This window comes from Halichoerus grypus, chromosome 1 (genome assembly GCF_964656455.1).
Source record: "Halichoerus grypus chromosome 1, mHalGry1.hap1.1, whole genome shotgun sequence".
NCBI lineage: Eukaryota > Metazoa > Chordata > Mammalia > Carnivora > Phocidae > Halichoerus > Halichoerus grypus.
In genome coordinates, this window is record NC_135712.1 from 166702737 (window position 1) to 166727033 (window position 24297).

A 24297-nucleotide genomic window follows, 5' to 3' on the forward strand; every position below is an offset into this window, starting at 1 on the left:
GCTAACCTTACCTTATCTGTAACCTCGTATCGTCTACGGAATTATTTTACAGCAAATCCCAGAAATATCAGTTGTACATATCGTATCTGCTGAGTGGAGTTTACCCCCATTTACAATAAAAATGGGTGAAAGGGGTCTGCCTATAATGGTAGGTGGTTGTGATAAAGAAAGACAGCTTTTTTTTGGCAAAAGATGGATAAAGAGCTTAATATAATTCATCGATTGATAGATTTTCTGAGTAATGTTTGGGTTTTACAATTATACACTTATGGCTATTAAAAATGTCTTAAATTTTTTCTAAAGAAAAAAACACTGTAAGCAATTATTATTAAATTTTATTTATTTATTTGAGAGAGAGCGCGCGCATGAGCAGGGAGGAGAGGTAGAGGGAGAGGGAGAAGCAGGCTCCCCACTGATCAGGGAGCCCAACGTGGGACTCGATCCCAGGATTCTGGGATCACAAACTGAACTGAAGGCAGTCGCTTAACCAACTGAGCCACCCAGGCATCCAGCAATTATTATTTTTTAATGAATTTGTTGATAAAATTTCTTGTATTCTTGAGAATGCAAATTTCTCCATATAGCAAAGCTAAATGCAAGTATATACATGACCCACAGCTGTAACACAGCATTCCTATATATTCTTCTACAAGCCAATAAACAAAAATGGATAAAACATAGAAGAAACACCCCAAAAACAGGTAAAGTGGGATATTCTGTAAACCTGTGTATTGAAGATAAGGACTGATTACACCACACAAGCAATGGCTCATATCTGAGGTAGTGACCAGCTGTTCTTATTTTCAGCAAGCAGTTTTTCTTTTTCTTTTTTTTAAAGATTTTATTTATTTGAGAGAGACAATAGAGAGAGAGGGAACACAAGCAGGGGGAGAGGAAGAGGGAGAAGCAGGCTCCCCGCTGATCAGGGAGCTCAATGCGGGACTTGATCCCAGGACCCTGGGACCAGGACCTGAGCCGAAGGCAGACGCTTAACGACGGAGCCACCCAGGCGCCCCAAGCAAGCAGTTTCTTAAGAGTACTAGGAGAGGCTGGGGCGCCTGGGTGGCTCCGTCGTTAAGCGTCTGTCTTCGGCTCAGGGCCTGGTCCCAGGGTCCTGGGATCGAGTTCCACATCGGGCTCTCTGCTCTTGGCGGGAAGCCTGCTTCTCCCTCTCCCCCTGCTTGTGTTCCTGCTCTCGCTCTCTCTCTGTCAAATAAATAAATAAAATCTTAAAAAAAAAAAAAAAAAAGAGTACTAAGAGAGGCTTAGTGATGATACTTAGGGTACTCAACTGAGGAGCACTTCCCTGTCAAAAAATAATTCTGTAGTAATGGTGTCGCAGAACAAAAGCATCTGGGATGCATATGGATGATTCCTATTTGAACCACAAAGCAAATCTAAAGGTCCAGTTAGTGGAAAATAAGCCCTAATCTGTCAATGCAAATATATACCACTACACATTCTATTCTCAACCTACTCACCATAAGCTGTAACAATGGCAATAAAATTAAACTTAAAATAATTTGTAATTTAAAAAGTGACAGTGATGGAAGATGAAGAATAACTCAAAGAAACACTGATACACACTGCTTTGCCTAAGCAAAAAATAAGCCTGCATTTACTCATACAGTAGGTTACTGTGTAAAATGATATCTTTGAAATGATGAGTACATTATTTCCCTAGAAGCCCAAGAGAATGAATATCTCTGGACCAAACAGCCAGTGATTTGTTGCGACACAGGAACTTAAAGTTCCCATCATGCAAAAAAAAAAAAGTTCCCATAATGCAAAACAAAAATATTTAACTTCTGGATTGTAAACATTTTCTCTAGAGATCTTAATATGAAAAGTGATTTTAAAACCTTGATACAGATGCTCATCTTTGATCCAATTTCAATAAACACTTCAGCTGTATTTAGGCCAAAATTCTCATTTGTTAATTAATTCTTATAATAAATTAGCCCCAGGACACTGAAAAAATAGTACTTTTTAGTTAATTAATACAACTGGCACAGTAAGCAGCTTCAAATTCTTATGCAAAATATAATCACCATATACCACGCTAAGTTTTACCAGTCATTTTATTGTCTCCTTTAATCACCTCCGTTGCTTTTCCTGTCATATCATAGTTCGACCCTAAGCAAAGCCCAGAATTCTAGCACTGAATAAGAGTAAAACACAAAATCTCTTAGGTTCACATGCTATTTTCCCTTTTTGTTAAAATATTTATTTTATAAACTTATTTTTTTCCCAAGTGAAATAATTCTAAATGCTGAACATTACTGTTTTTGAATACTGTATTTCCTTTTCCAGTACTTGGTAACCAATATAAAAACTAAGATTTTTTAAAAAAATCCTAATCCCCAGATTTTGACAAATCTCTTGTAGACCACCACTGGTAACTTTAGATTAGTGGTTCTCAATCTTTTTGGAAAAAAGGATAGTTTTTCAAAAGTGTAAAGATTTGGGGGGATGATGGGAGAAACAGGTGAAGGGGGTTAGAAGTTAGAAATTTCCAGTTACAAAGTAAGTAGGTTACAGGGGTGTAATGTACAGCATGGTGACTACAGTTAACATGTTGTATATTTGAAAATTGCTAGGAGAGTAGATCTTAAAAGTTCTCAGCACAAGAAAATATTTTTTTTTGGTAACTATTAAAGTGACAGATGTTGACTAGACTTACTGTGGTGATCATTTTGCAATGTATGCAAATATCAAATCATTATGTTGTATACCTGAAACTAATACAATGTTATATGTCAAATATATCTCAATTTAAAAAAATGTTTTTTATATGAGGCCTTTAGAGTGGGCCCTAATCCAATACGACTGAAGCTTGAAAGAAGAAATTTGGACACACAAAGAGCCAGCAGGGAGGTGTGTGCACAGAGGGACGACCCTGTGGAAAGGCAGTAGTAGAAGGGTAGCCACCTATAAGCTATGGAGAGAAAGCTCAGGAGAAACCAACGCTGCCCAACAGCTTGATCTTGGATTTCTAGCGCAGAAATTTTTATCTGTGGATTAGGAAAATACAGAAAAAAAAAAAAAAGGTATGAATTTGGTAATGCATTAGATCCTTTGTAATTGGGGCTCTCACCCCTCAAAGTACCAATATCAATAACAATAATTACAGAGAACTGACAATACTTCTGCACAATACTCTTTCGTTTTATGTCCTTAAAGACCACTGTCTATTTTGCTATGACAGAACTAAACAAATACCCTGGTAAATGTATCAGATGTTCCTTACTAAGGGTGGCCAAAAAAGGGAAATAAGGATCTTTGCTTAAGAAGATGCCCCACTTTGACCAGTTGGGCCAAACCATCATGAACTGCCCCCCCCCATTAACCCAATGATGCCTTCACACTCATCTCTAAATTCTTTTTTTTTTTTTTTTAAAGATTTTATTTATTTGACAGAGAGAGACACAGCGAGAGAGGGAACACAAGCAGGGGGAGTGAGAGAGGGAGAAGCAGGCTTCCCACTGAGCAGGGAGCCCAATGCGGGGCTCAATCCCAAGACCTGAGATCATGACCCGAGCCGAAGGCAGACGCTTAACCACTGAGCCACCCAGGCGCACATCTCTAAATTCTAAAACAAAACTGAACAAAACACCAACCAACCAACCAACCAACCAAAAAACAAAACAACAACGAATCATGGCTCTTCAACAAATTTAGGACTTAAGAATCCACTAAGATTCAAGAACGTGTTTTAACTCTTTACCCATTTATATATAAAAGCAGGAAGGAAACCCACTTGGGTCCAGTATCAATATTCAAAAATTGATCCTGGGGCGGGGGGAGTGCGCCTGGGACGCTCAGCTGGATGAGTATCTGCAGTTGACTGTGGCTCAGGTCATGATCTCAGGGTTGTGAGATCCAGCCCCACATCAGGCTCTGAGCTGGGTGTGGAGCCTGCTTGGGATTCTCTCAGATCTCCCTCTTCTCTCTCTCTCTCTCTCTCTCTCCAAAAAAAAAAAAAAAAAGAAGATCCCTGGTATAAACTAGCTTGTTACTGTTTTTCTAACTGATTTCAAACTTAATACTTCTTAGCTATTATTTGAGTATATGAATTCCTACCAATCCTGCTTTGGTGAACTGTTCAAAGGAGACAATATCTGCCTTAATTTCTTCTTTCAGGGGACCTGTAATGAATGTTTATCTGGCTATCAGCTTATTTTAATACAAAAACACTAATTTATAAAGCAAAAAAGTTTTAAAAACACATTTGGGTGCTGCGTGTCACCATTCCTTATTCAACTGAAATACAAATTCCTTTAGAAGTCTTGTGACTTCTAGACCTGTTATTAATGCCTTCCATTGATTTCCTTTTAAAAAAGTCTTTTTGGGGCTCCTGGGTGGCTCATTCGGTTGAGTGTCTGCCTTCAGCTGGGCTCATGATCCTGAGGTCCCTGCTCAGCAGGGAGCCTGCTTCTCCCCCTCCCTGCAGCTCCCCTTGTTTATCTGCACTCTCTCTCTCTGACAAATGAATAAAATCTTTAAAGAAAAAAAACTCTTTTCTTTTGGAAAAAACTGAGTTTACCATGCACAACTGAGTGTGCATCTATGCCAAGTTGATACAAGTAAAACTAAGGTTTTAATCTCTTAGTAGCAAAATTATGAATTCATAGATTATTTCTTTTTTTTTTAAAGATTTATTTATTTGACAGAGACATAGTGAGAGAGGGAACACAAGCGGGGGGGTGGGAGAGGGAGAAGCAGGCTTCCCGCCCAGCAGGGTGCCCGATGTAGGGCTCTATCCCAGGACCCTGAGATCATGACCCAAGCCAAAGGCAGATGCTTAATGACTGAGCCACCCAGGCGTCCCTCACAGATTATTTCTTTATAAGAAAACCAGCACATTCATAGGTGGGCTTTGTGGTGGTCTGCTGTTTGGGCCAGTAGATCAAGGGGGGGGGGGGCAACCTTTTCAGGCTGAAGAACAACAAAATAAGTCTCCTATCTTTCTCTCTTAGGAACCAAATGCTAGGGTATCTGTAGTTCTTAATCTTTTCTTTGGAAGACAGATGACCAATTTTGTGAAAATCTGATTAAGACTATGAACCTTTTCCTTAGAAAAACAAAACTTGAGGTCAAAATTCTAGGGATTCATAGGCCTCTGGCTCTATACACTTTCCTGAACTGCAGCCACTTTAATAAAGAAAGCCTGTAACTGACTGAATGGCAAGCTGTGGGTGACTGAAAGAGGCCTATTAACTTTTTTTTTTAATATCAAGGAAGCCAGAACTTATAATCACTGTCGTAAGGGATAGCCAATTAAAACCCATCCATTTCCTTTCTCTATCCAGATCCAGGAGCCCCATCCAATTCTGGCAGAGGATCCTAAAGAAAAAAAGGTCAAAACTACAGAAAAGTAGCAATACCCAATGTTCAGAGGAAAGGGCAGATTATACTAGTGGAGACAGAAGGCTCCTTAAGTAAAATAGGTAATACAGTATAATGAAAAGATCTTGGAATCATGAGGACTTGACTCATCCTGTTACTAGCTGTGTGATCACTCTGATTCAATTCGTTCATTGTAAACGACTCCACTGCACTATTTTGAGAATTAAGTGAGATGGCATTCATTAGAGAACCTAGCAAGATACCTGGCACATTGTAGGTACCTACCACTTTTGATACGTAGGGTTACACTATTAAAGAAGTAAACAGGAGCCATTTTGTGGCTTCCAAGGCCACGACAGTATAAAATGATAGAGAGGAAGCCACAGTTTGAGTCTTATTAGTAACTTGCCAAGTCCACCAACAGTAAGATTTGCTAATAGTCACTGAGTAAACTGCACCCTTAGTCAAAATATCCCATCAGTTTTCTTAGAGGAAGCGTGACTGTTTTGTTTTGTTTTGTTTTTTTTAAGTAGGCTCCATGCCCAGTGTGGAGACCAACACGAGGCGTGAACTCACGACCCTGAGATCGAGACTTAAGCTAAGAGTCGGACGCTTAACCAACTGAGCCACCCAAGCGCCCAGAGAAATCTTGACTCTTTGACATTAACCTAATATACACAAGGTATCTTTTCAGAAATTCAACCATCTCATAAAATGAAATCTATTGTATACTGAATATACTGTTAATTTACCCAATTGTTCCCTCAATCTTCCTGTCGGGAATGATTTCCAGAATCTGTAGACTTCTTTAAAACATTATTATATCCTTTTAGTACAAAGTCATTATATGTCTACGTAACTATTCTATTCTTCTGTTGACTGGAAATATCATGTGATAGTCACAAGAGGAATGGGGCTCAGAGGGCTAGTAATACTACTGGGGAGAGATGAAACATCTGAGTGTGTTTACTAAGTCAGCTTTACCAAGACCCACAACCACCAAGTCTACAGATACTTTTATTTTAAACTTTAAAAGATTTTATTGTGAAAAATTTCAAACAAGTATAAAAGTAAAGTTTTATAAATAACATCCTTTATTCATCACTGTTTCAATAATTACCAACTCTTAATCTTGTTTCATCTATTACCTCTCCTCCATTCTAAAGCAAACACCAGCAATGTATCATTTCATCTATATTTCAGCATGTATCTCTGAAAGGTAGATTCTTTTAAAAAAGAAAACGTGTGCATTTTAGTTCCTGTTTTGTTTTCGGGGGGAAGGAAGAAAATAACTTTAGCCCATCATTTTGTCCTTTCCTAGAACTCCCATTCCTCTCTCTATCTTAAAATATTGTCAGCCAATCTGAATTCATTTTGGCACTCCTCAATCACTCTAATCCTGAAATATTTAAAAAACACTTTTTGGTGTTTTTTGAAAGGAACACTTTCAAACTCATTTGCGAGGCTAGCATTATCCCGATACCAAAGCAAGAACACCACAAGCCAATATCCCTGATGAACACAGATGCAAAAATCCTCAACAGAATATTCACAAACTGAATTCAACAGTACATTAAAGGATTATACACCATGATTAAGATTTATTTCTGGGATACCAGGATGGTTCAACTATCCAAATCAATAAATGTGATACACCACATCAACAAAGTGAAGAATAAAAATAATATAATCATTTCTATAGATGCACTTGACATTTAATATCCTTTCATGATAAAAAGAACTCTCAACAAATTAGGTGCAGATGAAATGTACCTCAACATAATGAAGGCCATACAGGACAAGCCCGCAGCTAACACCATAGTCAACAGTGAAAAGCTGAAAGCTTTTCCTTTAAGATCAGGAACAAGACAAAGATGTCCACTCTTGTCACTTTTATTTAAAATAGCACTGGGAAGTCCTAACCAGAGTAATTAGACAAGAAAAAGAAATAAAAGGCATCCAAATAAAAAAAGAAGTAAAATTGTCTGTTTGCAGATGACATGGTATCCTATCTAGAACACCCTTAAGATTCCACCAAAAAGCTGTTAATAAATAAATAACAGCTGTAAACGTATAAACAATAAACAAGCTGCAGGATACAAAATCAGTACAAAGATCAGTTGTTCTATGCACTAACAAACTACAGGAAAGAGAAACTAGGAAAACAATCCCAATTGCAATAGCATCAAATTAATTAATTAATTTATTTAGCAATAAATTTAACCACCGAAGTAAAAGATCTGTATAATGAAAACTATAAAACACTGATGAAAGAAACTGAAGACACAAATGAATGGAAAGATAGTCCATGCTCATAGATTGGAAGAATCAATACTTTTAAAATGTCCATACTATCCAAAGTGATCTACAGATTCAATGCAATACCTTTCAAAATTCCAATGGCATTTTTCACAGTAATAGAAAAAAAAAAAATCCCGAAATTCCTTCTATGGAACCACAAAAGACTCTGAATAGCCAAAACAGTCTTGAAAAAGAACAAAGCTGAAGGCAGCATAATTCTGGACTTGAAACTACATGACAAAGTTGTAGTTATCAAGAAGTACGGTATTGGCATAAAAGCAGACACATTCATCAATGGAACAGAAATGAGAGCCCAGAAATAAGTCCATATATATAGGCAACTAATTTTCAACAAAGGCACCGAGAATATACAATGGGGAAAGCACAGTTTCTTCAATAAGTGGCGGTGGGAAAACTGAAAATCCATATGCAAAAGAATGAAACTAGACCCCTATCCTATACCATACACAGAAATCAACTCAAAATGCATTAAACTTGAATCTAAGATCTAAAACTGTATAACTCCTAGAAGAAAACACAGAGCGCAGGATTCTTGTCATTGATCTCGTCAATGATTTTGGGATTCGACACTGAAAACAAGGGCAACAAAATAAAAAATTAACAAGTAGGATTACATCAAACTAAAACCTTCTGCACGGAAAAGAAAACCATCAACAAAATAAGAAGGCAACCTATGGAATGAGAGAAAATATTTGCAAACCACATATCTGATAAGGGGTTGATAACAAAAATACATAAGAAACTCACACAACTCCCCCTGCCCAAAATCTTTACAACTCAATAGCACAAAAAAACCAACCAATCAACTAAACCCAATTAAAAAATGGGCAAAGGACCTGAATAGACATTTTCCCAAATACAACCTAAAAATGGCCAACAGCTCCTTGAAAAGGTGCTCAACATCACTTATCATCAAGGAAATGCAATTCAAAACCATGAGATATCACCTCACACCTTTTAGGATGGCTATTATCAAACAAGAGATAACAAAAGCTGGTGAGGATGCAGGAAAAAAGGAACCCTTGTACACTGTCGGTGGGAATGTAAGCTGGTACAGTCATTATGGAAAATAGTATGGAGGTTCCTCAAGAAATTAAAAATAGAACTACCATATGATCCAGCAATCCCACTTCTGGGAATACAGCCAAAGGAAACAAAATCACTATCTTAAAGAGATACCTGTGCTCCCATGTTCACAGCAGCATTATTCACAAAAGCCACGGTATGGAAAAAACCTAAGGGTCTGTCAAAGGATGAATGAATTAAAAAATATGATACTTATCTATTTACCTACAGTGGAATATTATTCAGCCATAAAAAAGAAGGAAATCCTGTTATTTGTGACGACATGAAAAAACCCGGGGAGCATTATGCTTCGTGAAATAAGCCAGACAGAGAAAGAAAAATACTGCATAGCATCACTTACATGTGGATTTGTTAAAAAAAAAAAAAAAAAAAAGAAGAAGAAGAAGAAATTGAACTCATTGAATCAGAGTAGAATGGTGAGTGTCAGACTGGGGTGTAGGAGAAATGGGGAGAGATTGGTAAAAGGGTACAAACTTCCAGTTATAGAGATGAATAAGGTCTGAGCATCTAATATAGATATTAGATAATGTAGTCAAACAGTGACCACAGTTGATAGTACTATATTGCAAAGTTGAAATTTGCTGAGATCAAAACTTAAAGTTTCTCACCGCCCCCCAAAAAGGGGGGGTACATATGTGAGGGATCAATGTGTTAATTAACTCAACTGTTGGAATCCTCTCACAATGTAGAATTATGTGTATCAAATCATCATGTTGTATACAATATAGTACAATTTTATTTGATTATATCTCAATAAAGATTAAAAACACAACATACACAATCCTAAACAGCAGAATTTATGAGCAATCTGCTGGTACACAGCTTTATCTGAAAAGGTAAGATGTATCTTGAAATTCTAAAGGTAAAAAATTCCTTTAACTCTGGTCAGCATATGTGCCACTAAAGCCACTTCAAACAAAACAGTATCTACTAATGTCTGAAAAGGACCTTGGATCCTAAAAACCTTTGTTTCTTTAAAGCTCCCTTTTCTAGTATAAATTTCTTTATGTGATATTTATATTATAAATACCAGTACGTTTGTCAAGTCAGAAGCCTCAAACAAATTTCAGCTGCACACCAATTATTCCTTTGCTAAACAGTTAATTCTTTGCATATAACCAATGGAATCATGAAAATTAGGTGCTCTATTACAGCATGAAACCATTGCTTATCCCAAGGTGAAGATAAAGTTTACAGAATCGATCAAATATTCATAACAATAACAACTCCCAAAATAAAAGCTAACATTTATTGGATGCTTATTTTATACAAACCATGGTTTCTTCAATCACTTTACATGCATTAGCTCATGAAATGCCCACAACAACTTTATGAGTAATGTACTACTCCTATTTAGCCAGAGAAACTCACCAAGTTAAGAATCTTGTCCAAGGCTAAAAGCAAGAAAACAGCAAAGTTAAGAATCTTGTCCAAGGCTAAAAGCAAGAAAACAGCAAACCAGATTCTGAACCTTGGTCTATCCAATTTTAGAACCTTCATACTTTTAATCACTATTGCTTCACCATTTGACATATCCTGATTTAGTATTTTTTAGCCTATAAGTATATTATAATGTGACACACATTGCTGAAATATGATAATGTTACTTCTTTTAGGTATTATAGTTCAAAAGGATAAAATAGAGTTCACATTCAACAGGTTTATGATTTTAAAAGATTTAATATTTAAGACTTATAAAATCAAATAATTTGAATTTTAAATGACAACGTTAAAGAGTAGATAACATCCTTTCTAAGATACTATATATTTTCAGGTCTAAGAGGGAACCATTCAAAGAATGTTAACTGATTAGCTTTCTACTACAAGTAGCACCAGTGTCCCAAGCGGTAGCCAGGTTTAAGTACTCGAAATCATCAGAGACAAATGGAAAATGATCTAGCATTTCAAGAGAGATCATTTTTACTAGAGAAAGGAAGTTTCTTATCTTGAATTATATATATTAAGGCAAGAAATTCTGGTTCCTAGAGGAACAGAAAAGTCCACGATCCTCTTCCATGGACTAAAAATAATTATTAGTTACTGAAAAATCTAGAAGCATATAGGTTTAGTAAATTAAATGATTTTTGTGTTATAATAGAAATACTATGACAAAATCACTTTAAATATTCACGATGAATCTGTCAAGTCTTACATATAGGGACAGGAAGAGAACAGGGTGGAAAAGACTGTAAGCCAGATTTCCCTGACTACATGCAGATTTGTACACTTCACTTAGTAATGCTATTTTATGTAATAATAAAACAAAAGTAATCCCTGAAAAATCTGAGATTTAGTTGAAACAAACTAACCTCATTGTGTATCAAGTTGGTGGCATAGCCACCTAGAAAAAAATTATTCCAAGTGACTTTAAAACATTTGATGGTATATTAGAGGGATATATCCTAAAAAAAAAAAAAAAAAAGGGTATATATAAACAAACTCACTTTCTAGTGATCATATTGTTTGAGTGTTCTAAAACTGTTTTGTGTGCAATGTGGGACAAAGCAAAGAGTAATGGCACTGGTGTTAGTGGAAACTGGGATTTGGGGAATGGGGAAAAGAAGTTAGACTTATATAAAAAATTATGTAGTATTGAATTCCAAATAAAAGTTACCAAATACCAACAACTGGTCCTGTTCATTGAAAAGATCTAGCAACAAGGACCAACCCAAGAGCAATGAACACTCCTAGCACCCACACCGTGGTCTCTAGGTACCATTCCCCCCAAAAGAAACCAGTGTGTTGCAGAAATGAGTAATTCCAGGTTTGGGCAGGAAATGTACAAAATGATCCTGGAACATCCTGTCATACTAGAAGGGAACCAATCACAAAAATAAGCCAGGAAACAATTGAGAATGAGTAAAAAGAGCTTAAAAGACAACAGCCAAATGTGGGACAATTTGAATGTCAAAAATAATAACTGCAAGGGACTGAAACATATCAAACATATTTCAGACCATAAGTACACAATAATAACACTTCACTGATCACCTATGGAGGCTGCTAGGTTACCAACCCATTATTTTGAAAACTGTTAAGGGGGAAAAAACAAACACTGATCTTGCCTTTTGCATTCAAAATGTACCATAGGATAACCAAATATACAAGAGCGAGTACTAGAGAAAATAAATGAGGTAGTGATAAAATATCACCACTTTGCAACCATAAAGGAAATAATGGATCTAGGCCCATTGTTCTCAACGTGTGGTTTGAGAACTGCTGAAGTTCCCAAGATTCTTTCAGGGGTATGTGCAGTCTTTGTCTTTTCAATTACTTATCAATGTGAGGCCAGCTTTTCTTCAGTCTTCAACCAAAACAACTTATCACAACAAATTAAATGCAGAAGCAGCTGTGAGAAAGCAGCTGTCTTCTATTAAGTCAGAAACTGAAGAGATTTGCAAAGATGTAAAACAATGCCACTTTTTAAAAATTTTGGAAATATATTCTTTTTTTGTTTTTTCATAAAAGTAATGTCATTTATTTTAGCAGGATTTGTTACCATTATTTTAAAATTAGTTGATAATTAAAAATTTTTCTGTTTCAATTTCTAATCTGGTAAATCTCGATATAATCCTTGAATCTCTTTGGGGCTTTCAGTATTTAGGAGCATAAAGTTTAAGAATGGCTGAACCACGTGATGAATACCAACAGCAGCTTAACATCACATAGGTAGATATTATGTAACTTTTTTAAAAAAAGATTTATTTGAGAGAGAAAGAGCAAAGAGACTGCCAGAGGGAGAATTTGAGAGCGAGCGCACTTGAGCAGGAAGAGAGAAGAGAGAAGAGAGAATCCTCGAGCTGACTCCCTGCTGAGCTCAGAGCCCGATGCACCCGGCTCAATCCCAGGACACTGAGAGATCATGACCTGAGCCCAAATCAAGAGTTGACACTTAACTAACTGAGCCACCCAGGTGTCCCTATGTTATGTAACTCTTAATGGAAGTACACAGTACTATTATAAAGTATACTTACAATCCATCTAATAACTAATTTACATGAAATATGGATGGGGTGGTCATCTATTAGAACATGTTAAATGACACCATGGAGATGCAACCTCCAACATCCAAAGAGTAGGAACTCTTTACACAATGGTAAATTTAACAAGTATATTACATATAAAAAAGAAAGAGAATCTATGAACTAGAAAGACAAATTTATCAAACCAATGCAATGTACAGACCTTATCCTGATCAAATGGAATGATTTATTTTTTTAAAAGATTTATTTATTCATTTGAGGGGCGCCTGGGTGGCTCAGTCATTAAGCGTCTGCCTTTGGCTCAGGTCATGATCCCAGGGTCCTGAGATCAAGCCCCGCATCGAGATCCCTGCTCCGTGGGAAGCCTGCTTCTCCCTCTCCCCCTGCTTGTGTTCCCTCTCTTGCTGTTTCTCTGTCAAATAAATAAAAATTAAAAAATCTTAAAAAAAAAAAAGATTTATTCATTTGAGAGGGGGGAGAGAGAGAGCGTGAGAGCCTACAAGCTGGGGGGGGGGGAGGAGCAGAGGGAGAACAGAGTCCCCACTGAGCAGGGAGCCCAACGTGGGGCTTGATCCCAGGACCCTGAGATCACGACCTGAGCCGAAGGCAGATGCTTAACCGATTGAGCCACCCAGGCACCCCCAAATGGAATGGTTTAAATAAAAGCCAAAAGGAATCCATTTTTCTTTTCCCTCTATTTTATTGTATTTGTAATTATCAAATCTGTATATATCCCCTCTCTCACCAACAACTAAAAGGAAAAGAAAGGTGTTCCAAGAACTGCTCAGGTAGAAACAGGGGTTCAGACAGGCCAACAGATAAATGCTAGCAGAGAGGAGAATCAAAGAGCTATATAAAAGAAAATTGGGTTGCTATGTAGTCAAGAAAAGTTCCATGATCCTCTATAATTAGGGCAAGCATATAATTTATGGTCCAAACTGGGACATTTTTGAGAGTGAAAGGGGGGCTATTACTAATTATGTGGTAGGCATAAACCAGGACTGTGACAGGGAAATCGAGACATACACTCTATCTATAAAAGTTTAAATTTATTTTTTTACTATTTTCACAAAAGATACTCAACTCAGTCTTCTGAGTAATGATTTTCCAAAGAAACACATTCCTAATATTATAAAGTTCAGAAAACCAAAGTAGTCTATAAAATTTTTTTCCCTCTTTCTTACCTGGCACATAGTTACTTCATAAAGTGGGATGTCTGTGTCTCTTCTTGTTGCTCAGTTTATTCTACAAGCTTCAAGCCATTCCTTTTCATACCAACTATTCATGACAAACTATGGAGGGAAAAGTTACACTTACTCAAGAGCTTTGCTTCTCTTAAAATACAGGTCTTCCCATGGGCCTCCACATGGCCGGCTAAGACTTCTACTCAGTTGATGAACAGATACCTTATTCCCAGTAACACTTCAAATCTTAGTGACCTAGGAGTTAAGTTAGGAAGAGGTAAAAACATCTGGGTCAGGTCAACCAGCCGAGGCTCCAAAGTAAGAGCCTTGGGGTTGGCATTATTACCTACTTGTTTTGTTCTAAGTAGTTTGGCTACAGTAAATTCAAAGCTCCATAAATGATGCTAGCCTAATTTTCTTTTGGGGATTTTTAGTAAATATCTGGTTTTACTATTGCTTATATAATGAGCCACCAATAATATGACTACCCATTTAACCTGTACTTTATGCCATTCATAGGTTTTCAAATATTGGGTAAACTTTTTCAATAAAAATAGCCTAAATATGAAAATATGTAACAATATGAAACAATTTTAGTCTCATTCTAAAACATGCACTGACACCATGTCAACCTACCCTTATTTTGTTCTATTACTAGGCTATGACGTTAAAGTTCTAATTGCCATAAATAAAACTAAGTATGTCCAGCGAGAACAAAAATAATTAAAAAGAGACTTCAAAAATTTGGACTTGCTTCTACATTTTCCTCAGACCTTCCTGTTATTTATTTATTTGTCATTTCACTTAATAGTTTTCAGGCTGTGGGCATAAAGACATTTAATTTGTATGGCTACAGTAATTTGCACCATAGACACTGAGAAAATAAAAATGTATGCATTCATACAACAATCTAATGCTACATTCGGCATGCAATCAATCATACTGCCCTGAAAGCCCTTTTTTCTTTGTTCTATTTTAGGAAATTAAACTCTTTTGTCTTTAGAACTAAAATAAAGTTTTAAAAAGTGCCCTTTAGATTCTAACCCAAACTTTATCATAATAAACATTTATTTTTTAAGTAACCTCTTCCCTTTCTGTCTGGTTTCTCATACAAAACAAGTCAACTCTCAACAGCCTATAATAAAGGAAAATGTAACATAAATGCAGAGGCAGTCTAATTGCCAACAGGTCCTTCCATTTAAAACCTTCCTTGGATACTGGGAATGCCCTAACAGTTGCTTATTAACTAGAAACCATCCTCCTTCACAAAGATATGAGAGTACAAATTGTATGTGTTGTGGCATGCACTGAGGTTGGCAGAAAGAAATAGAATTTTCGAACATAGGCCAAAGATCGTAAGAGGGCAGGAATAAAAAACCATGGAGACCAGAAGGGGGAGGGGGAACACGACCACAACAACCTCCTACAAAATGACAAACAATGGGTGCAAATATCAAACAATGAGATCCATATGGACATATGTTACACCATGTTAACATTACAAAATATGCTAACATGATACGAGAACATCCTAACCAGATCATAATTTCTAAGAGTTATGAAATAATCCCTTACTATACTCAGCAGTACACACAACTTATTAGATTACTGGGTTTTATTTGACTCTTCATATTTCAGGAGTGGGGAGAAGAAAATAGCATCAGAAGACAATATAAATGATAAAAATAAAATTTCTTGTTTGGGGTGGTGATATGGGAAAGAGAAGGCTTGAAGAAAATAAAGTATGCAGCTTGAAGAAAGAACCTGAAGGATGAAAAATTTGTATGCAACCAATTAATTTCACCTCCACTAAGGTAAAGGGAAAGGTTTAACTTTTTAACCTTATTTTAGTCATAGGTCTATGTTAACACAAATAAGTAATTCCCAATAAAACTGCAAACATTATCCACAGAAGAGATTTCTCCCTTTCTTCAAGTTAATACTCGAGGTGGCATCTGGTGGTAATAATGATTGTGTGAACAGCCAATGAAAATTAAGTATGCTTAAAAACATTTTTTTTTCCTCTGTAAGGCTAAGAATCTGAAATGGTTTATTAAGTGGAAGATACTGAAGTTATAAAATCTCTTTCACTACTGACTTAAAGACAAATTAACTTTGTATTTAAATACATATAAACAAAGCCACAACCTAACCATAATAAGAAATCCTATGAGCCCATACAATTTTCCCTCTTTGTCCTAGTTTCTTTTTTGCTGGGGAGAGCCGTTGTGGGATAATAATAGCAGGAAATAAGGTGGAGCAGCTGCACAGGCAAGATGAGGTACAGTGGTGTGTTTCACCTCCATTCTCGTCTACTGCTGGTGAGGTCTCACTGGAACTCAGATTAGCTGTTTCGGGAACCAAAGCAGTTATCAAAACCTCTGGGATCAAAATTTGCCCCTCCCCCCATCCCAAACCTTTTAGGGCCTCTGGCAAGATTCAGGTAATAGTAGCAGAAGAACCCAAGATGAAGAGATTTCTAGTTATTTGGGAAGAGGAGTGTGTGTGTACATGCACATGTGTGTGAAAGGATGTTTACTCTAATGCTAGCAATGTTGTGCATGTAGAGAAAACGATGTGGAATGGAGGCCAGGTTTTGAACTAGATGGCTTCTATTTTAGTGCCACAAATCTATGGAAATAATCCACGTGAGCGAATTATAAAGAGAAGAAATGAGTACCCTAAATTTTTATGGTAATATAAAATATAGCTCACTGAACTTCATGTTGTTGCTATTTCACTAATAAAAAAACCGTCTAACTAATGGCAATAATAATTAGTCTCTCAAATTTCCCTTTTCAGGTCAAAACATTATATCATTATTGCAAAAACCATTACACATAACAATATAATGATAAGTGGGTAATACATGTATCTTTCTTTTACAGAGGGAAATGACACAAAACGATCAGGTTTGCTTAATATTAAAATGTGCATTAAAGACCATTTTTTCTAGTTATTCTACTAAGTTAAAACATCTCTTCTTTGCTAAGAGTCAGAAGGTCCAAAACCATGAGCAAAAGTTAGCATTCCAGTTCCCTTTACCATCTCCTGCACAGTTTGGATAGAAGGCAAAGCTTTAACATTGTAATACAGGTGGTACCTCAATGCAAGTTAACAGATATACTCTTGGAAAACTGAGTTCAAACCAATTATCTCCAAAAATCAAATTCTCTTAAAGTATATTAAGCATTTAAAAGAACCTTAGCATATACTTCTTTATAAAAGAATCTTTTTTAATCCAAATAACTGCTATTTAATTTGTAATGTGAATGCAATTCTTTTATACATATTTTTTTAAAAGAACTGGCATACATGTACTTTTTGACATTTATTTTATTTTAAAGATTTTATTTATTTATTTGACAGAGAGAGAGAGAGACAGCGAGAGAGGAACACAAGGAGGGGGAGTGGGAGAGGGAGAAGCAGACTTCCCACTGAGCAGGGAGCCCGATGCGATGCGGGGCTCGATCCCAGGACCCTGGGATCATGACCTGAGGCAAAGGCAGACGCCTAACGACTGAGCCACCCAGGCGCCCCTTGACTTTTATTTTAAAAGTAACTAAAAATAGGGGCACCTGGATGGCTCAGTCAGTGGAGCATGCACTCTTGATCTCAGGGTTGTGGGTTCCAGCCCCACCATGGGTGCAGAGATTACTTAAAAATAAAATCTTAAAATAAATAAATAAATAAAACTAACTAAAAATACCATTTAGGACACTGACTGGTTTAACATTTTAACAAAAACTTCAAAAATGGGCCAAACTTTGAAATATTTCATTGTGATTTTGCTTAAAGGGCCAGGTAACTGACAAATCTCTTCCAACTCCATGATTCATATTATTCTAATAAGCTAGATGCAACCACCCCACTTTCTGCTGGGAGCTGCCTACAAATGTATCAAACTAGGTTGTGCCTAACCTAAAAAGGGGGGAGGGCACCTTGGGAGTAATTTCCAGGGAATATCAGGTTCTCCAGAAAGTAGGGATGAGACAAGTAAGTAGCCTTTTTTCAGTTAGCATTTTATATGATGGCAATCCAACACACATATCCTGCAGGGTGTTCTCCATATTACTGGTCTAAAACTGGAGCTAACAGGGGCACCTGGCTGGCTTGTAGGTAGAGCATGTGACTCTTGATCTTGGGATTGTGAGTTCAAGCCCCACACTGGGTGTAGAGATAACTTAAAATAAACAAAATCTTAAAAAATAAAACAAAATAAAATTGGAGCTAACAGTATGCAACTCTTTCACAAAGCTAAACAAATTATTCTACCTATTCTGGCCTAATTCCAATCTAAATAATATATATATTGAAACATAAAAGTTTTATTCAGATAAAATATTCTTTTCCATTTCTTAATGAGAATTCAGCTGTCAGATGCTCTAGAACTGGTTTCCTCAGGAGGTGACTTGTATTTAGGAGGGTGGAGGGCATAGGATTTGTTTTCTTTTAACCTATACAAAGCTTTAGTTTTTTATTTTTCTTTGGAGGAGGCAATGGGTCCCTACCCTATTATATTCAGGGATATACTAAATTTGGGGTTAAGAGTATATAGTTGGCACAAATTCAATGCTCGAGTGGGAACTATAAATGATTTCTTTAATTGTATGCCAAACTGAATAATCTCCCAGGGAAAAGAACCTCCTCCTCCTGCCTTTCCTACCTCTTGCCCCTCCCCCAGCAACACTGCCTCCCCGCTGTGTAAAGAGCCCTTTGTCCTGCCCCGCACTTATCTAGCTGTTTGGCCATATTGACAGGCCAACTAAAAGCATAATAAGGGAGTCAGTCTGACATAAGCAGCTGGCAATTTGAAACAAAAATCTTCCTTTTCTACTAAGACCAAATCCTGCTGCAGAAGTCTCAGGCTCCTCCCATGCTTCCATCTATTTTTCAAATAGAGCAGCAAGGAATTCGTCATTCTCCCTTGATCAGGTAGCACATCAAAAACTTGAATCCCCAGACAGAAACAAAGTCTTACAAATTCCTATATCCACTGCTTATTTTATGATTCATAACACAGGCCAAAGAGTATCCCCAGGTCGGTGTATATACATAACCAACATAGCTAAGGAAATGATTCTTACTACTTCAATTTGCCATCTAAACTCCGAAAATTCTCAGACTACAAGGAAGACAGAAAAGCACAGAAGAGAAAGAGGTCAGACCAAACCAACACTCATATACATAAAGCAAAACTCGCTAATAGTCTTAGTGTTTTAACAATACGAAGATACTATTCCAATAAGCAAAAAATTCCTTTTCCTTGTGTTTATATCAAAGATACTTAATGTGACCCTTACATCTCTCCCTGAGGTATTCAGCAAACAAAATCAATATGATGGAAAAACTGAGTGAGACAGGATGGGATTACATATTCCTTGTTCAGTGAAGGTTCCTATAAAGTAGGCTGAGATTTAGCGTCATTGTTTCTTTATCATCTCTCATGGTTTCCTTCATAAAGTGTTAAGAGCTTTTTCTAAAGTGATGCTTTCTAACAGGAACCCCCCCCCCCATTACTGGATATCAATTTAGAACTGAATATACAATAGGACACTTTTCATAAGATTCTAAATGATTTAATAAAATATATATTGATAAATGAAAGAAATGGTATTCTATCTTTCATGAATTTCTCTGAATCTTTACCACAAGAGAGATTAATTGCTACAGCAAGTGAAAGGTTCAAAGTGCCATTTCATCACATATTTTGGAATTTTTGGCAGTAAGGAATGGTACCAATTCTTGTCTATCACAGATGCGTTACACTTATTTTCTAAGGACTGCGTCTGGGTTTTTTCCCAAGTAGATTCCACACCCAGCATGGAGCCCAACGCGAACGCGGGGCTTGAACTCACGACCCTGAGATCCAGACCTGAGCTGATATCAATCAAATGGGAAGCTTAAGCGACTGAGCCACCCAAGCACTCCTGAGAGAATGTTTTTAATCAAATTATAAATAACTACCAGTTGTATTACTAAATATACATTATCTTACACATTTTACAGAGTTCAAAGTAAGTTTTGTCTTAAAGAAAATATCCCTATCAGTAAGTTTTAGTTTTCAATACCTGGAAGTTTTCTGATAAGTAAAATTCACTGCTAAGCCTTTTAGTTTCACACTGAGCTGACAAATCACCACAGCTGAACCAGAAATTGGAAGAAAATTTTATTCTAGATCATAATCCAATTTTCAATAATAAGATGTATCCGATGATTGTTGTTAACTATGGCCTCATGTTTCATTAAGTTATTTCAACACGAAGAGGATAAGGCAAGAGCGGTTGTCTGCACATCTCCATTTTGCACTATATTATTTTCCTGTCCAAAAGCAAAAAATGAGACGTCAACCCTCCACTAGAAAGACCAGAATAAGTTCAGAAAGTATTTAAGTTCCTAGACACAAAACAGGATCAGAAGATACAAAAATTTTCAAGGATACTGGTTAAATAAATCCTATGAAAAGGGCCTCTATGATCTTTCAGAAAATGATTACATCAAGATCAAAGGATTCCAAACAATAGAAAATACAAGTGAAAAAGCAATTATTTTATCAGTAACTTTCATATTATGTAATAACTTAAACTAAAAGACATTTACATTTATATCTAAGCTATGTTAAACAGCGAGTATGAGTGAAACCATCTTTATTTGATATGGCACCTTTTATATGTAATACTAATAAGAATAGAACCACCTAAAATATTATTCATTAAAGGTTCTATTTCATTAGTCTGTTTGTATCACTGAGAAACAATGCAAGCCACATTTGTGAATGACAAAACTCATTTCCATTCTTTTTGGTTCCCTGCCACAAATGCCAGAGTCAGATTACACATTATAGATGATTGTGGGATTTAAGTACATTTACATGAAACTGAAAATATCAAAATTCTGGGGGAAAAAAATAGGATGCAAAAGTCTTGGAGGGGTAGGGGGAAGAAAACACATTGACATCTGTTAGATACTATGGAAGTGGTGGTATATTTGGGTGGTGGTTTTCCTTCAAGTACTTCCATATTCAACAAACTGTTCTGCCTAATCAAAGATCTGCCTAATGTGCAAGAGTTGTGGGGGAAGGGGAGACCACATAAGGGGCTCACAGGCTATCTTTTCAAGTATCCTGTACTCTAGACTTACTCGATTTCTGAATATTCCTTCTGGTCCATCCTTTATTTCAAATGGATCATGGCGAAACATACATCCTTGTGATCTTACAAGACTACACCCAACACATATATAATGAATCAATTTTATAGGTCAAACGCCAAAGAAATAATATAATCGAGAAAAGTCTATAGTAATACAGAAATAAAGAAAATACTTCTGAGATTTATATTTAGAAATCATTCCAAAAAGAGTTCTTTTTAGAGTTTACAATTCCAAATGTAGTAATATGTTTAGCAAAACATCTATTCAATAAGGTAAATGTGGCCTAAAAACTGGAGAGAAGGAAGGAGGCAAACAAACAACAAAATATCAAAATTAATTCAATAATTAAAGAGATGGAGGAAACCTGTCAGTTGCAGAAAAAAGAACTGATTTTTCCCATTCTGGTTCTCTGGAAGATCCTTAAATTCTTATTACTTTGGTTTTAAATGGATTGAAAAATTAAGACTCTAACAGAACTTTCAGACCTATCCAAGCACAAATCCTCAGATAAAAACTGAAAATCTGCCCCCCCAAAAACAAAAACCAAACAAGAAGAGTCTTTAACTGTGATCCATTTTCCAGATGCTGATATCCTTAAATGGGTAGAAGGTTATGAATTGCTAACTCTCATCTCCCCACCAATAAAATGCAAACCAGCTCAGCAGTCAAAATTCCCAGGAAAGCAAGGTTTCTTCTTAGTCCTGAAGCAGCCATCGCCTAAGTGCAGCTCCCTGCAGCCAACAGCATTAATGGACGCTGCACTGCTGTCCTTCCCTGGAGACAGCAGCCAGCACTACTCAAGCTTCTCACGTAGCAACCAGAGCTCCAAAGCCAGCAGCTGCTGCTGCCTTGTATACTCACCCCTGTGATCCAACCCAAAGGAACAACCTTCTCCTTACCCCACCCCCACTCCTTACACACTCTTTTTTCTTTTTTTTGAACCAGTGCTCCATGCCAGAAGGGCTGGAATTATGCTTTTAGAAATAAACAATCCTAAGGTCACCCTTTTAGTTTTAAACCAAGACCTTTTACTAAAAAAATCAAAATTCACCAAATAAATTCCAAATATCCATTTTTAAATTAAGCCAGTGATTTAGGAGTGAAGATTAAGTTTTCATCTTTAAAAGGCCAATTTTCAAAACACTCTCTTTATAGTCAAATTTAAATTTGCAGCTAGAGACAGAGCCTTGTGTCTTATCAAAGGACATAATTCATTTTTCTATACATAATGACAGTGTGAGTAACCCTTGAAGACTCTAATCCCATAACGGGCCAGAATTTGGGGCTATAGAAGAAAACTAATGACCCTCCTGAGAAAACTGGAAGAAATCCAATAAAAAAAAAATTTCCTGTGTCCTCCAAGAGGCCCAGAAACCTCTGATTAAGTGAATATTCTTGCTTTACTCCTAGCTCACATCCACATTCCACACATCTAAAATTACCATTTACAACTTTTCTCTTAGAATGACCTAAAAACATTAATGACATAAAATTAACCATCAAGAAATTTTCCCAAATAAGATACACAAACATTCTCCTGAAAATCTCTAAACACTCAACTCAGCTGGATCCTCCCCAATCAAAAGTATAGCTATGTAACATCTGCCCAACAACAACAAAAAATGTAAATATGACCTTGATCACAAATATGTCATTTAAAAGCAACTTGTTTAGTCAAGTTATAAAGGAATTTAGCAGAGAACCTGGGGACTCTTTCAGTACTATGACCACGAAGAAAACTGGAGAAATGAACTAAAGTACAGACAAAGCCCAATGGAACCCTGAGCTCTGGGTAAGAAATGAGTTACTGGTGAACACATTGCACAAGTAACATGAGAAAGCAGAAAATGCAGGTCATCCACGCACCCCTGACCCAGACCAGCAGAGCTGGCTGCAGCATCAGTATCCAAGGGAAAGACCAGTTATTCCTACGAAGTGAGACCAGCAAAGGCGCTCTATAGAATAAATTAGCATAGAAGGGGCTTTCCCAACAGTTCAACTTTCCCTCTCACGCGATTCACCTACTTATAAAACCAGGGCTTTTTCTTACCACCATTCACCTCACATCCCTGGCTTCCACGCAGAGAGAAAGGGAATTCATAAAGGGTAAATTTTTCTGCTTTTAAAGACGTTCTCAAATGATCGCTCTCCACGCCCAAGGCAGGAAAAACGACACAATCTGGCTCAACTCCAAGCTCGAACCCTACAAATTCAATGAGGCTATCTCAGATACTGGGGCATACGCCACTGAGAGCCCAAGAATGTGAAGTGGGGGTGGCGAAGGTAACGTCTTTAGTGTGGGAAAAGAAGCAATCATCTGAGATGGGGACCCAAGAACGAGACTGAAGGCGTCCAGGAACATTATGGAGGGGGGGATCGAGGCCCCCCCCCGCCAGAGATCAGAGTTGTCACAAGGCCGCGCGAAAGGGGGTGGGGGTGGGGGTTAGGGGAGAGGGAGAAAAAGTATGCCTGTGCATTTTTACAGGAGAGCAGGGAGAGGCCTATCCTCAAGTAAAAGGTAAACGTGGAGTAGGCAGTTCCCAGGAAAAGGGGTGAAGAGGCGTGGGGGAGGGGAAGCGTCCTGACCCAGGAAAGGCATGAAAAGGGTAGTGGGGTCGACTAGATTACGAAGGGGGCCTCTCTCCCTGGGAAAGAGGGGTGCAGTGGTGTGTGGGGGGCAGCGAGGGGGATGAGAAGGGACAGCATCCTCCTGTGAAAAGCCTGGGGAGGGCCAGGCCCACGTCCCGAGAGCGAGCGCGGGGAGACGGAGGAGGTGACCCTTCCCCAGGGCCCGGTCGTGAGGATAGGTCTCTCTTTTCTGTCGGACCCTTACCTTGTCCCAGGCGCTGCCGGGGCCTGGGCCCGGGCTGCGGCGCACAGCACTCCCGGGAGGCAGCAGGACTCGAGTTAGGCCCAACGCGGCGCCACGGCGTTTCCTGGCCGGGAATGGCCCGTGCCCGTGAAGTGGGGGTGGGGGGCAGAAAGGCGGAGCGAGCCAAAGGCGGGGAGGGGGAAGGGCCAGGGAAGGAGGGGGGGGCCGGCACTACAGTGTTGGCGGACTGGCGGGACTGGGGCTGCGTGAGTCTCTCAGCGCAGGCGGGCGGCGGCCGCCCCTCCCCCGGCGGCGGCGGCGGCGGCGGCGGCAGCTCACTCAGCCCGCTGCCCGAGCGGAAACGCCACTGACCGCACGGGGATTCCCAGCGCCGGCGCCAGGGGCACCC

The 24297-nt window shown here is 37.9% G+C and overlaps 1 protein-coding gene across 17 annotated transcripts in view; it reads right to left on the reverse strand.

The window, feature by feature from the left end:
* Nucleotides 1-24229, reverse strand: part of SETD5 (SET domain containing 5) — an 84993-nt gene extending 60764 nt beyond the window's left edge. For 7 of the 17 annotated variants that reach the window (XM_078075590.1, XM_036079777.2, XM_078075584.1 and 4 more), the window contains exon 1: nucleotides 23910-24228. The gene's annotated coding sequence lies outside the window, so the exon portion shown is untranslated. Of the gene's footprint in view, nucleotides 1-23909 lie in introns of all 17 variants that reach the window. The other 10 variants (XM_078075618.1, XM_078075554.1, XM_078075571.1 and 7 more) reach the window with 3 other exon arrangements.
* Nucleotides 24230-24297: the final 68 nt, after the last annotated feature.